Here is a 16,647-nt window from a genome sequence, read left to right on the forward strand (position 1 = left end):
GTACGAAGACGAAATTGAATGTTCCAGATATTATTCAATGGTGTAAATGGTATTTTTAATATGAACATTTTTCTGAGCCTCCAGAATTCACAATCGCCAGAAATTGAATTATTCCTTAAGTAGATATGATTGTACAACATTTGCACCAGTACAAAACTGGCAATTGGTCAGAGGCGTGTCTGAGGATTTTCACCTGGTTACGGTCGACCTCTCGAGCCATCGTAATATGCTTTCACATTATTAATAGGAGAACTATTATAGACTCCCCCCCCCCCAATTTGTCAGATTTCCATATAATGGGATCATCCTGATGTGTGTTCCACATCTATTTGGATAGCAGTTACTTGTGGGCAATACCAATCCAATCGCCAATCCCAGAGTAGCACCCGTCAATAATTTCATACATTCGTTGTTCAACGAAGTTAAGTTTTACTGAACAACTGGTGAGCAACAGCATGGACACTAACCTTTACTGAGCGTACCTGAAAAAGTTCTTGACTTAGGGAAAAGAAACAGAGAACACAAATCTGGATTATTAAGTGGTATGTAAACCTTGCAAATACGTTCACGTTTAATAAGTTTATGGCATTTGCAAACAGGACGTGCCTCAATCCACCTCCTTCATTGTTCTTGTTCAGCTAGCTTGGCTTATTAAAAAACGTTAAGTTAGATCGTTCTATAGAAATAAACTATTCTATTGTACATGCTCTTTCAAATTCTCTCCGTCGATCTTTGGATTTATTCTAAGATGGATGGTTACTTCAGGTCTGGGCCTACGTTGATTTTTCATTAGTAACTGGATGATGTTGATCACTCAAAACAACGAGAAATTTTCGATTTGTGTACATAACTTTTACAAATGTAAAACCTTATTAATTTTTTTTTAATTTCCTTACCATTTGTAAATATTGTGTAAAATTTATCAATTTTTCTAAGAAACTGTTCTAGAAAAGTTTCAATTTTAAAACTACTTTTTCTTGTGCAAATTTTTGGTAGTTTTTACGTTTCGGAAAGCGAAATTGACATTAATCTTAAATTCAATATTTTTAAATGTCAGTATTAATTTAGTATCAACCATATGTATAGCTTTTCCACACTTTTTCCAGTCTCTGCTAAAGCCTATAAGAGTTTAGGAGTCTTGCTACTACTTTTAGACTGGGTGATTCTTTTACTGTTTTTTAGTCTCCGCCCAAGTCTGTATGAGTCTCGGAAGTTTGATACTATTTTAATTCTAGAATAACATGTGTACATTTTGTTCCTTGATTTCTTTCCAGAGTCTTCTGATGTCCGAATAAGTCAAACAAATTTGGTACGGCTTTTAGTTTAGCCAATATTTTTACTTTTTCCGGACTTTTCCCGTCTCCCCTAAAGCCTGTGACAGTTTGGAAGTGTAGTATTACTTTTAATCTCAGTCATTATAATCTCATGTTCTGTATATTTTCTGACCACTGTTAAAGCCCGTTAATGTTTTGGAAGTTTGGCACTACTATTAGTCACGTCATTTAAACGTTATTATTATTCGTTTCATTTGATTAAATCTTTTTTAACATCGAAACAATATTTGCATAGTTGTTGACACCTTCTGCTTGTTGTGAGATATAAGTAATGCTTCATATAATCACTAGATTTCAATGCACCACATTACGTGTTGATGGGGAAAAAATTTGCAATGTAGATTATTTATTATTGGTTACAACATGCAAGTGTTGGATAGTCTATGTGATGTTTTTATATTAGATAACCGGCATTGGTCACACATATAGTGTGTTCATGGTATAGTAGGAGTTGCTGGATAGTAGATGATTGGGTATTGGTTACCACACGGGGCATGTTGGATAGTCTATGTGGTGTATTGGTGTATATGACGGGTATTGATCACTATATATGTAGTGTTAAGGGTGTATCGTGGGGTGATAAATTGTAGATGGGCTAATGGTCACTACACACGGCTTGTTGATGGTATAATGTTGGATATTGTATATAGATTATTAGTAGAGTATTTGTCATTATACACGGTATGTTGGGTATTATATGTTGGGTGTTGGATAGAAAAAGACCGATATTGGTTACTACACAGATCATGTTCATGGTGGGATGCTGTATAGAAAATAGCACGGTATTTTTCAATTTACACTGATTATTAGATAGTAAATAAAGAGACGTTTGTCACTGCATATATTGGATACAGTATGTGGTGTATTGGGATTGTAATCCAATCGTTTTACGACAGGATTTCCTACAGTACATCATATAGTCCCATCTGCCTTAAAACTGCATGAGACATTAAGGGGCGCAATCGAAAATCCTATGTTACAATTTTCTACGTATAATCCGGTAAAGACCGATAGTTTCCCACTTACGCGAAATTTTAATATAGGATTTCTCGTTAAGTCCAATACAGTCCTGACCGTACCAACCTACAAATCCTCTAAGTACTCCCTAAAGCAATATATAACAACTTTGCTTGGCTCATTAAGTGATGCTTATTATTACTACGAAAAACTCTCCGTCTAACAAAATGATATCCCGGGGTTCACGGCGTGAAATCGGGTCCAATGGCCGACACTTAGTTAAACAACAAGATAAAGAAGAAAAATCGAATGAAAAAAATTATTTTCCGCCATTAAATGCATAACCCACAATGATATCAGAAGCTTATTTTGCCAAAATTCTGCCCTTTTCAAGTTACAGGAACAATACAAGATCCAGCGGAAACTAAACCTGCAGTTATAAAGTTACAGTGAACAGAATAAAATCCAGACGTGTTCTTGTTATGAGCCACGAAAGATGCAATATTCGGCTTTGCTAAAGAAAACTGTTGATTTTGTTAAAATTTCTGAATTTAAGTGAAATTAAATGATATAAAGAAAAAAAATAAACTGATTCATAGTTTTAATAGACATAGTTTCAAAAAGTAGGACCGATCTTAACACAAACCACTGGGGGAAACCTACGCAAAATAACCAGGTGCAGCGATTAGCTGGCGTGCGGCGAGCCGTGAGAAGAGGCCTGTAATCATTGACAACCACCTATCAGTTAGTGGAAGTACAAATATACTGCAGTAGCTGGAGTAGAGATAGCTAGCCTGAAGAGAGAACCATGGGACTAGACCCAAAAGGCAGAACTCACCCACGACATGCTACTCAAAATTGCCTGACTGTATGTGGTTTCCCATTTTGCTTCTCGGAAAACCTTTTATATCATAATTATTTAAACTGCATATTTAAAACCCACTTCGATCATAACTAGTTAAAGCATACATTTTGCCTTTTGGAACCACTGTAAAACACACAACTATGAAATTATGGAAAGAAATGTACTAGATCACTAAATAAAGACTGGTGCCTTGTATACAGGGATTGACTTGTATTTTTGGAAATATTAAAAGTAAACTATGAGCCCTAAATTCCAAACTTGATTGAATTAAGTAATTTCGTACTATCGATTATAACAGTTAAAATATGTAGCTACCAAATAATTGGTGGTTGATAGTGTTGGCCCGCCTAAGATAGCTGTGGGGAATTTGATATAACAATATACCTCTCTCAAATTATATGCATGCCTGAGATTCCATTACTAGAACGAGGACAACTTAGCACGCTATAGCAAAACATAATTATTGCATCACTGTTGTATGCCCTATCGTACTTTATATTCATAATATAATTCAACACCTTACTTTTATTCAACCGCTCCGGTGGTCTAGTCCCCCTGCGGGTCCGGGGTTGTAGAATTGGCCCGACGTGCCTCGCTACGTGTCGTAAAAGGCGACTAAGTAGAGGCAACCTGTTTGCCGTGGGTTGCGTCCCGTGTCGGGGGAGGAAAGGATCCTGGTAGTTGAGCAGAGGCTTTTCATGCAATACACTACTTTGGCCTCTACTTCTCTTAGACGTGTGGTCGGGATTGGCCCGGTTCCGACAAATCGGCTGGTCACGCCGAGCTCTAGGAAGTCTTTATTAACTCTCTCACCTTCTTTATCTTTCTCCTTGTATCTCTCTAGATACCACCGCTGCCCCTAAATTCTATTCCTTTATATTTCCCTTTTCCAAGTCTTAGAAGACTTCCTAGAAGGCGGTGGCTTAACGGGTCAATCGGGGGGTAATTTTACCGACATTAGAAATTGGCGACTTCAGGGTCAATCAAAGGTAATTTTATCAACTGAGTATGGCATCTGTGTATCCCTGGCACTTGAAAAGTGTTCCCTTGTTGGGCTTCTTGGTGGGCGGGAAGCACGGGTGCTGAATTTTAATCTAGCCAAAATGAAAAATTCCAAAAAAAGTCAAAACAAGCGTACGAAACTTTTATCTGACTCTGATGACGAACCATGTAGTGTGGAGTCATTTCCACGCTTCATGGTCATACAGTCTAAAGATGCCACAAATTCGCTTGCTTCACTCTCTCCGTTTGTAATTGATAAAACTATTACCGGATTGATTGGTACTCCAAAGAGCGTAAAAAAGATGAAATCGGGTTGCCTTCTTGTGGAGTGTGAGCGACGAGGTCAGACACACAATATCAAGAAAATGAAAACTTTCTTTGATATTCCAGTGACCTCATTCGCTCACACCACACTCAATACATCCAAGGGCGTGATTCGCTGTCGTGACTTGGCTGGAGTCACCGACGCAGATATCATTGAAGGAATGAAAAGTGCAGGTGTCACTGCTGTCCGTCGAATACGCATCAAACGTAATGGTATTCTGCAGGACACCAACACCATTGTTCTCACCTTCAACAAGCCAACAGTACCCAAAGTGGTCAAAGTTGGCTTCTTGCAAGTGATGGTCGAGATCTACATTCCAAACCCCCTTCGATGTTATAAGTGTCAAAAGTACGGCCATCACGAAGACCGCTGCTCTAAAAGCCAAATATGTGGCCGATGCGGAGACAATTCTCATCAGGAAGCTGACTGTAGAACAACTCCGCACTGTATCAACTGTGGAAAAGAGCACCACGCAAATTCCAAGGATTGCGATACCTGGAAACAGGAGAAGGAAATTCAGAGGGCAAAATACATAAATAATATTCCCTATCCAGAAGCCAGAAAACTTGTACAGGCGAAAACAGCCCATCCTGGCCCATCCTTCTCCACTGTAGTGAAGAGCAATCCTAAAACAACGAAGGACGCTCAAACACAAACAGAAGCACCCGATTCAACACCAAGCTCAAACACCCCTCATTACCAATCACAGAGAAACACGGCATCTACACAAACTACTTTCAGCAATACCCAACAACCGAAATCACCAAAAAACAAAAACAAATCTCATGGAAACAGGCAACAAAAGGGGTCAGATGACCCCATCAAACTTTATAACAGGTTTGGAGACATCGAGAGCATGGATGCCTAAGAAACTGCTCCATGCGCCCAAGGGAACTCCAGAGCTTCAAACAAAAAATTCACCCCCGTACTTCCTCCAGACAAATAACAAAACAAATTTCCTCTGCGAAAGGTCTAACCTAGCTCCACCATCTTTAATTAAAATTTATAATGAAAAACACTATCATACAATGGAATTGTCGAGGACTTAAAGCAAATTACAATGATATTCTCCTGCTTTTAAACGAACATGATCCTGCTGTACTATGCCTTCAAGAAACATTCTTGAAAGATACGGAAAATATCACATTTAAAAACTACTCCCTGTTTAAGACCTGCTCTCCAAATGTTGATAGGGCATCAGGAGTTTCTGTTATTGTGAACAACAGAGCTCCTCATAGCTTCATTCATTTAAACACCAAATTACAAGCCATTGCTTTAAGCGTCACTCTACATCGAGTGATTACATTTTGCTCTATTTACTTACCACCAAACAATAACCTAGTACCAAACGAACTCGACAATCTTGTTCAACAGCTTCCCGCACCCTTTGTTTTACTCGGGGATTTTAATGCCCATAACATTTTATGGGGATCAAATCATATAAGTGACAGAGGACTTTATTTCTAGACAAGATTTGTGTCTATATAACTCCAAAACACCGACATATTTACATCCAGGCACGGGTACATACACATGCATCGATTTGACAATTTGTTCTCCTTCGCTGCTTTTGGACTATGAATGGAAGGTCGCTGATGACCTTCACAGCAGCGATCTCTTCCCAGTGTCCCTTGTAAATCATAACTCTACAACTGATAAAGTAATTCCACAATGGAATTTGAAGAAGGCCGACTGGGCCAAGCTCGAAACACTCTGTAAAACTAGGCTGAATGAGGATACAGTTTTCAATGTTAACGACCCCATTCAGCATTTTACATCTATTTTAACCGACATTGCAGAAGAATCTATCCCCAAGTCCTCAACAAACTGTAAAAGAACCCTAAAACCTTGGCTCCCTAAGGAATGTAAGGAAGCCATACGGCAACGCCGAGAAGCCTTGAAAAAATTTAACAATCATCCGACGCCCGAGAATTTAAGTAAATATTGTATTCTCCGGGCCAAAGCTTGCCGCACAATCAAAGAAAGTAAACGAGCATCATGGAAGAAATTTGTTTCCTCTTTAAACTCTCGTTCCTCAATTAAGAAAGTTTGGGACACGATCCGCAAAATAAACGGAAAGAGAAAAGATCATTCTTTCCGACATCTGAAACTGAACAATAACAATCTTAGCTCAAAATGTGACATAGCAAATGTTCTTGCTGATACATTCTCTAAAAATTCCTCATCATCTAATTATTCCGAAGCCTTCCAAAAATTGAAAACTCAAAAAGAAAAGTCACGTTTAAAATTCACATCCAACAACTCGTAAAGTTACAAACAACTGTTTTCACTATCAGAACTTATGGAGACTTTAGACAAGACCCATGATACTTCCGCTGGGCCTGACAAAATACATTACCAGTTTTTAAAACATCTTCCAGAATCATCTTTAACATCTCTTTTGAAACTCTTCAATGATTTATGGATTACTGGTAATCTACCTAAGATATGGAAAGAAGCAACAGTAATACCAGTTCCCAAACCCGGTAAAGATAGCGAAGATCCTACCAACTTTCGACCTATTGCACTCACAAGCTGCATGTGCAAAACAATGGAACGAATGATCAATTCTCGGCTTGTATGGTACCTGGAAACTAACAATTTAATATCTGCTTTCCAAAGTGGCTTTCGTTATGGACGGAGCACCAACGATCATCTGGTTAGACTAGAAACATTCATTCGCGAAGCATTTATCAAGAAAGGACATTTAATATCGTTTTTCTTTGATTTAGAAAAGGCCTATGACACAACATGGAAGTACGGGATACTAAAAGACCTGCACGATCTAGGTCTAAAAGGCCGTCTGCCCTCTTTCATATCCAACTTCCTCTCAGACAGAGAATTCCAGGTACGAGTGGGCTCTACTCTCTCAGATTTGCACGAGCAAGAGATGGGTGTGCCCCAGGGCAGTATTCTATCTGTGACACTTTTCAATATCAAAATTAATAACATCACCAAGTGTTTGACTCCTGGTGTGGATTGCTCACTATATGTTGATGATTTTCTCATATGTTATCGGTCAAAGTACATGCATACAATTGAAAGACAACTGCAGCAAAATATCAACAAGGTTCAAAATTGGGCTACTACGAACGGCTTCAAATTCTCGAAATCAAAAACGGTATGCATGCATTTCTGTCATATACGACGACACCACGATGAACCTAAACTCACGCTGGACGGAACACCTATTCCAGTTGTTGAGGAAACAAAATTTTTGGGTATTATCTTTGACAGAAAACTGACTTTTATTCCACACCTAAAACAACTTGAAAGCCAAATGCTTAAAAGCACTTGACCTACTTGAATTAGTAGCGCACACTGACTGGGGCGCTGATAGAAAAGTCATCCTGAATTTATATAGAACGTTTATTCGCTCCAAACTGGACTATGGTTGCGTTGTGTATGGTTCAGCCAGAAAATCGTATCTTAAAATGCTTGATCCAATTTATCACCAGAGAATAAGACTGGCTTTGGGAGCATTTAAAACATCCCCGTGTAAAAGTCTACTAGCTGAAGCGAACGAACCAGCGTTATCGTTTCGTAGAGAAATGCTTTCCACACAGAATGCACTCAAATTAAAATCAAACCCTCTGAATCCTGCATTTTTGGCTGTTTTTCAACCGAAATACAAAACCTTGTACGAAAATAAACCAAACGCCATACCTTCCTTTGGCATTAGAATATCATCCAGCCTTGACAGTACAAAAATAGATCTCTCTAGAATTCAGAAAACGTCGATCTCCGAAACTCCACCCTGGCTGCTTGAACAACCAAAAGTACTTTTTACGCTACACGAAGGAAAAAAATCCGAAACAAACCCTTCTGTCTTGTACAACTATTACCATGAACTTCTCACCGAATATAAAAACTACACAAGAATTTATACCAACGGATCAAAGGATGAGGAAAAGGCTGCTGCAGCCTTCGTTTGTGGAAATCACACAACGCAAGTTCGATTACCAAATGGAACATCAGTTGTTTCAGCCGAAATCAGAGTAATAGACCTTGCTCTGCAACATATGGCAAGCAAACGTATTTTAAACATTATCATCTTCTCCGACTCACTATCAGTACTTCAGTCACTACACAACAGAAAACTGGAGAATCCATTATTGAAAAACATACTCGTCAAAACTACCGAGATGAGTGTCTCCCACGATATAATATACTGTTGGTTACCTAGCCATATTGGTATTAAAGGTAACGAAAAAGCTGATCGCGCTGCTAAAATGGCCCTTACTCTAGAACCATCTGATTTTAAAATACCGTATACTGATTTTAAACCTAGTATCAGAAAGTCCTTACGGCAGAAGTGGCAGGCATCATGGAATGATGCTGTAAATAACAAATTTCATGCAATCAAGCAAACTCTAGGAGAATGGACTCCTTCCTACAGAACCATTCGTAGGGAGGAGGTAGTCATTGCAAGAATCCGAATTGGTCATACTTATATCACCTACTCCAACATACTGAAAGGTGAAGACCCACCAGAGTTCATTTCTTGCAATGAACCATTCACTGTTAAGCACTTTATGATAGAGTGTTTTGACCTGCAACCTACGCGCGATCGTTATTACATAGTGCATGACATGAAAGAACTTTTTGATACCATTAACATCACTCGTATTATAGAGTTCCTGAAAGCAGTAAATATTTACTCTAAAATCTAACTTTTATGCTGTGACCTTGTGCAGTTCTATGCAATATATATACCGACCCTTTTTAATACCTTTTCATCATTTTTCATTAACATACAACATTTACATCCCCCGTTGATCGGGAAGCTTTATTTATCACCGTTACCATCTTATCGTTTTAATTTCAACTATTTGTGTTTTAATATCGCTGGTCGATATGAGACTTATCATAATTTTTAAAAGATTATACATGTAACATTTTGTTTGGCGTTAAAAAGCCTTACAGTGCTGATGCGCCGTTAAAAATAAAATCAATCAATCAATCAACCGATGGTCTAGCGGTTAGAGCTTCCGCCTCGGATGCGGAAGGTCATGGGTTCGATCCTCGGCCAAGTCATACCAAAGACATACAAAAATGGCACTTACAACTGCCTCGCATTGCTCTCAGCATTAAGAGGTTAGTATTAGGACTGGTCGGCCTGCTGTCAGGATAATGTGACTGGGTGGGACATCATGCTACATGTCTGCGGCATGTTACCACAGTGCTATATATCACTATAAACTGTCACACTGCAGACATCGTAGCGATATGACAGAAACGTTAAAGCTACTTTAAAAATCCAAATCACACACACACATACTTTTATTCAGTTCCTAAGAATCCTACGCTAAGAAAGCAACGGATATGGTGAGAAATGATGTAGGTCCACTCTTTCAAGTGAGAATCCTAAATTATATCAATGTTTGCTCTTGTTTAAATCAAGATTAGCACCTTATCATTTGTTTTAGAATGTGAAGTAGTCTTTTATATTTCATTTTATATAAAGTTCCACTCTTATTTTACTAGTATTCAGGAATTACAAGTTCATCCATTTAATGACATGTTTTCTTTTGCTGTATACATTGCAACATTTTTTCAGTTAATACTAAATAGTAACAATATTTAATTAAGGTGTTGCTGGGGGACTTTTTCAGTATTCTGTATGAGTACAATTGTGAAGCATACTTTGTTTCCTCGCATCGAGTAGGTTACAAAGTCAATCACTCTATTTGTAAAATAAAAACATATTTCAAAAGATGATTACAAATCATGGACACAATTATGATAAACACTGTCTTTTATTAGAGCAGCGATGAAACGCCCAGGTGACCCTCAAGGAGAAAATTATTTGCCTCTGAAGAACCACTTGCAGTTCCTAAAAGTTAATCATAAACATTTTGTAGAATGAAAAAAATTAACGAGAATATATTCACCAGTTGCTGATAAATCATGAATTTATGGCAAGTACAATCATTGATATTGTGATAGGCAAAGATTCACTGTAACATTTTAATGAAATATTTATTCCGAAAACCGCATTGTAGTCAGGTAATTTAGTAAGGGAATTAATACACCAAAATTAATTGTAGATACAGTAGACTCCTAAAAATTATTGATGAAATATGTTTCTGTTTGGCTAATATCATAACGATATCAAAGTTGTTGGTTAATACTATCATAACTTTTTTCGCTTTAGAATGGAAACTGTTATAATTGGGACATATATGCTGGTTGATACAAAAGCCAAATCATTTTTTGAGATTCAAGATCAATTCTGCTTATCAGCGAAGGATAGAAGAGTTTGATGTATGCAAAACACTGCAAAACTAATTACAAATAGACCATTCTGGCTTACAAATGTTTTCTAGTGACAACTCTGTTATATTGTTCTATACGAAATATTCTCCGTGTGTCACATTTACTTCTTTTCTTCGCTTGTACTCATGCATCAACTCATACCATGCAAAGTGCCTATTACCTAAGAAGTGAAACTATTAGTATAGCAGGAAGAAAACGCAGTATGATCCTTAAAGATGAATTGCTATTGTTTATTTTGTCGTTAAAAAGCCGGTTTTCTTGATTGAATGGTCATTTTCAGACCCTCTAATTTCATACTTTGCGGATTTAGCAGTACTATCTGAAAATGAATCCTCGTGAAACTAGAGCAGGGCAGACTTGGAAATGGTGTATCATCATGCTGATATATAATACAGTGGGTCTCATGTTTGTGTTGATAGCTGAGAACAGAACCACGGGGTAACACGTCAAAGTGTGTTTGAACCATGCTGGCTAAAGGTAAGTCAAAAACTGGTAAACTTGACATTGACCTGTTAACCTTATGTAGGATGGACATATTGTGTATTTAGTCCACGTGATCCCCACTAATAGGGTTGTGCGGTGTAGAATTTATTCATTGATGTGTTGTATCACCACTGACTTAGTCCGTTATACTCGTATATCCTCTCCTGCCAATATCTTGCAATGCATCTCCTTTAAGCCCATCCCCCAACTTTGAGCATACCAGGTTGCAGGTTGGGAAATGTTTGCTATATCTTCTGAAAGAGCCCTGCGTCCCAGGGTAGCTGTTAGGGTAAACCTACAATACATAATCCTGCTACACCTACATGGCAAGTTCAGAATGCAGACGTTGATGTAATCGTCAGATATTTCTATAAGTATGATCTACAATGATTACAATTTATGAAATGACCATTTTGTTTAGATTTTATATTCCCGTTCTAAAGAAACCTGTAAAGTTTCTTGATTGAAAGCATATTGATAATAAGAAATGTTTCATGATTACAAATTAAAACAAATTACTTTAACCTTGCTTGACTTTTGTCAGTGATTGATGGTCGTGAATAATGTCTTTGCATACCTGACTTTTGTGACCTTACGATGTAAACAAGATGTTTACAAAACTTTAAATTCAAGGCCTACCCTTGCTTATGAAGAAGTGGATTTTTCCCATTAAAATTATCTGTTTAACAGAACATTTTATTACGTATTTGGTCAAGGAAAATATACACAAAGTATTTATTCATGTTTTAAGATCAGTCCGTGAAAATCATATAAAATTGTGTCAGAGATAATTTTAGAGGAATTATTTATTAAAATTATTCATTGGAATTAAATAGTACTCATTGACTTTTAAACTAAAAATATTTTGGAAATTATTGTAAACGTATCAAAAGAAACAATAATAATAGCTACTCTACCCTCAATATCGCTTACAAGTCTTTGATTTAAATTAATTTACCAATTTTTGGTGGCAAATTTAGTACTACAAAACAGTGCTGTTCAACATGTGCCAGTCATCATTACCATAACTATTCTAACCTAGATATTGCTTAGAGAATCGGAAACTTGATCGAGTTACTTGGATTGTTTCAAATTGGCAATTACCACTGGGAGAAATTATACCCTTAAGGGAAATTAAATCTTGGACAGATTGGTCAGGAAGGAAAACTGATACAGGAAATCTCTCATCACATCACCTTTTTGAGGGAAAGGGTAATTGCTTTTAACAGAGAGAAAGAAACAGAGTGCTAGGCAAATTTATAAGTGACACCATTATTTCTAACAGATTGTGGATGATAACGAAAACGCCACTTACTTGTTACATGTTGGATGTAACCTTCACTAAAACGCTTGAATATCTAATTCATAGACTTCTCAGCAGATGACTTCTTATTTACCTTGACATAAGCTTCAACAAATAAAAATTTGAGTGGCGGCAGTAAATCTACATCTTCTTCGCTATAGGAAGCGGCCATTATGTCACTATGGACGCTGTCGCAGCTAAGGCGGCTATGCTCAGTTAGCTTCGTTTTGAGATAGACATTACTATTCATTAGAAAATATTACCCATGGGTCTATACACTGGCGTTTCAATTTATGCTGCCCTGTCGCTTTACCCTAGTAAACGTGCCGGTCTCAAACATTTCACCAGACACTGTGTAGCACATCGCAATGAATAGTGCACTGTGCGCAAAACAAACTTAACTCGTCGCACATGGCAGTCAGCCGAATAATAGCTTTAGTTCCAAATACACCAACCAGTCATTGAAAACCAGTACAGTAGTCGAATCTGCAGTCAAGCATGCCCAAAGAGTGACTACCAGGACAACTATTAAACACGTGGAGGGAGTATAACGTGCTGTGCATTATTTTTATGTCATTCTATGCGAAAAGTGCTTATACATTATCGGTAGAACTATTTCGGTGGTGAACGTTAAAAATTATGTTACAAGAGCTTTTTTTCGAAAAGTGAATGAATGCTTCTTTTTTGTTTTAGGTACATATGTAGTTCTTTTGAATGTGCAATTTATTTGAATATTTTGCTGAAATATATGCAACTTCTAATTTCACCTAGTGAATAAAAAATAAATAAATACTTTTGAATTATGTTTGCATGGTATTTCCACTGACAAAACATGCTCTTTCGTCACAATACACCTCTAGGATTTTCACAGGTATAACTTATTTAATACCTGTACTAGATGATAGAATCTTTTTGGAAAAACTTAATGTCTCTTTCAAAAGCAGTTGGTGAGTGTAGATTTAAGCTGGTTTTCAGTTGTGTACATCTCAATAAATAGGGAAATAATCTTATATTAAGTAAAACATTTGTATCGTTTTGGTTTTGGAACTAAAAACGGCATTAATCAACAAAACTCTGGTCGCGGATAATGGATTACAAAGAATCCGTCTGGAGAGGCAGGGTGCGCACGCAAGCGTGTGTGTGTGCGCATGTTTGTGTGTGTTCCTACAGGACATCCAGATTAAAGGTTAAATCTGTATGTATGTATGTATGCTTGTATGTGTGTATGTATGTATCAAAAAGAGCTCGGGAAAAAATCATTTATTACAAGAATTTTTCTTAATTTAAAGATGGGAAAATTAGGTGTAGCTCCCTATGTCTCACAGGAAAAGCTGGTTGGGAGCTGTGAGTTGCTCTGACATTGTATAAAATTATTCCCAACCAATTTGTAAATGAGAAAGGGTACGTATTTGAGAGCAATTTCTAACAAATTGGCGACGGAGTGAAAATGGATGATAATTAGGTGACAAACGTACGCGGTCTGCTTAGTAAATAACAAAGAATGGTTCTCGTTGCAGCTGTTGTGGATGTACATCTTGCAATCCTGTTTAGAAAAGACTTTAATTAATTCTCGAATTCGGTATAGTTAATACTGACAACAGCTTTATTAGGGAGCTAATTTGTTGAACACCAATGCTATAGACCACTGGCCATGGATGTTCACACCTTGGACAAAAAACATTGATAAATTCATGGTTGCTGTAGCAGCTGAGTATAGTATATACATGTTTCACACATATTTAATCCAGACGAACCTTCCGTGTATAATATTCAAGATAAATAACTGAGAAATTATTTTGGATCCATACCTGTAGAAAAAGAGCCTATAAGTTTTCAAGCTAACGGTTGTTACAAGTTAGCTATTAGCCAGATTTTGTAGTAGGCTAATACCGTATCTTGAATGACCTAAATAACAATATATCGTGTCAAATTACAGACTAAAATGAAAGCAAAATCTTATTAATACCTTAGGGTACCTGCGTTTTAGAAATGTGCTTGGGCAGGAATACCCTTAATAAAGACAATGAAAGCATCATAGCAATTGAATATTAGAAACATAAGTCTAAAGGTTTCGCAAACTAGAGCAAATAATAGTATACAGTATATATAACCAAACTGAACTCCTAATTGGTAGAATTCAATAGTCAGAGATTTATATAAAAAATATACTGAATAAGATGCAACTTTATAATATTTAAAGCTTAAAATGTATAACTTATTTATTGATCAACTACACCAATCGTCACCCTCCTTCCTGCTGAGTTAAATTTTTTTATCAAGACCAGCTCGATACCGTGTTCTAGGATCGTGTAAATTTATTGTTATAAATCCGTGTGGGGTTATTTTAGCACGACTAAAGAAATTTCTACACTTATTTATGTCCATATCACCACTACACCAGGTCTGATGAATATTTGGTAACGTGTGAGTATCAACTCCGTTAAAGACAGTAAGAATATTACAGTTATCCCTGATCACTTAGGAAGTTGAGTATACCGCTGGGTTACATAAATCACATCTGTGTTTTTGTGTCTGCCTCTGGAGAATATCCTGGCAGGATTTCATTGTTTATCCAACACTACATCATCGCAAACAACTAAATTGTTAATTAACCGATCAATATCATCAATACTTGGTGCTTCATTAATGTCAGTTATAAATTCAACAACATCGTCTCCGTTCTCATTTAACGATTTTGCGCTTTCATTAAAATCTTTTATTACATCATAACAACGCTGATCATCAACTAATGGTGCTACCAAATACAAATTATCCCACATCATCCACTTCATTATTAAATTCAACAGTACTTGTGTTTTACCACTTCCAGATGGACCTATAATAATCATACGAACAGAATTTGGCAGCGCTGCGTGATGCTAACTGGTTCTCGTTTCCTTGTAGCAGAAAAATCAGTGATCTCCATTAGAATAATATAAAATAAATATGGATTTATATTGTGTGAAATGCAGGGCGCGCACACCAACAAGTGATCTAACAACCATTACAACAAAATATAATAGATCTGCGGTTACGGGCAATTGAGAGCGATGCGGTACAAAGAAATTTAAATTTATTTCCACTGGCAAGTCAGTGCAGTCAGATGAAAAACCAAAACCAAAAACAAAGCCAAAGTCAAAGCTAAAGTCAAAGCCAAAGCCAAAGTCAAAGCCAAAGCCAAAGTCAAAATCAAAGTCAAGTAAAAACAAAAGCAACAAGGAGGTGACATCGCAGCAAAATTAATAAAATTACCTGGAACTCCGTGGGCTAAAAACCCAGGAGAAAAACATCTTCCAGGATATAATTACTGTGGTCCTGGAACCAGACTTGATATCAGACTTGATGATCAAAATCAACCAAAACCAGGTGAGTATCCGATAAACGCTATTCATAAGGCGTTTCATGCTCATGATGTAGCTTATAAAAGTAAAAATCTACAAAATAGGCATCTCGCGGATGTGAAATTAATTCACGCGTTAAATTCCATCACTGATACATCTCTCAAGGAAAGATTGGCTAGTTGGTTAATAAAATCCGCAATGAAAGGTAAATTAGTGTTAGGCGCTGGTAATTAATTATAAATGGAGTCGATTTATTATTCCCTAAAAGGGTATTGGAGAGGTAGCGCAGCAATAAGTAAACTCGGTGAAGCAGCAAAAGTTACGCGCGTTACTGCTAAAGATTGGTTATCCAAACAGGCAATATGACTAATTTACCAACCACCACCTAAACAAATTAATTTTGCGCATTTTGATGTTAGTGTTCCTAATGAAGTTCACCAGGCTGATATATTATTTCTGCCACATGATACCATTAAAATCCGAATACGTCAAATAACATATAAATACGCGCTAACTGTAGTTAATGTTGCAAGTAGATACAAAGATGCAGAACCGTTAACGACTAAAACAGCATCTGAGGTTGCTTCTGCTTTTGAACGAATTATCAACGAGGACCTCTACGATGGCCACAGTTGTTACAAGTTGATCGTGGCAAAAAATTTCAGGGTGCAGTATCATCGCTGATGAAACAACATAATGTCAACATCAGACGAGGACATACTGCAATTCACCGTGATCAGGCAATTGCTGAACGATTT

This window comes from Sinohyriopsis cumingii, chromosome 11 (assembly GCF_028554795.1).
Source record: "Sinohyriopsis cumingii isolate HCF-2022 chromosome 11, ASM2855479v2, whole genome shotgun sequence".
Lineage (NCBI taxonomy): Eukaryota > Metazoa > Mollusca > Bivalvia > Unionida > Unionidae > Sinohyriopsis > Sinohyriopsis cumingii.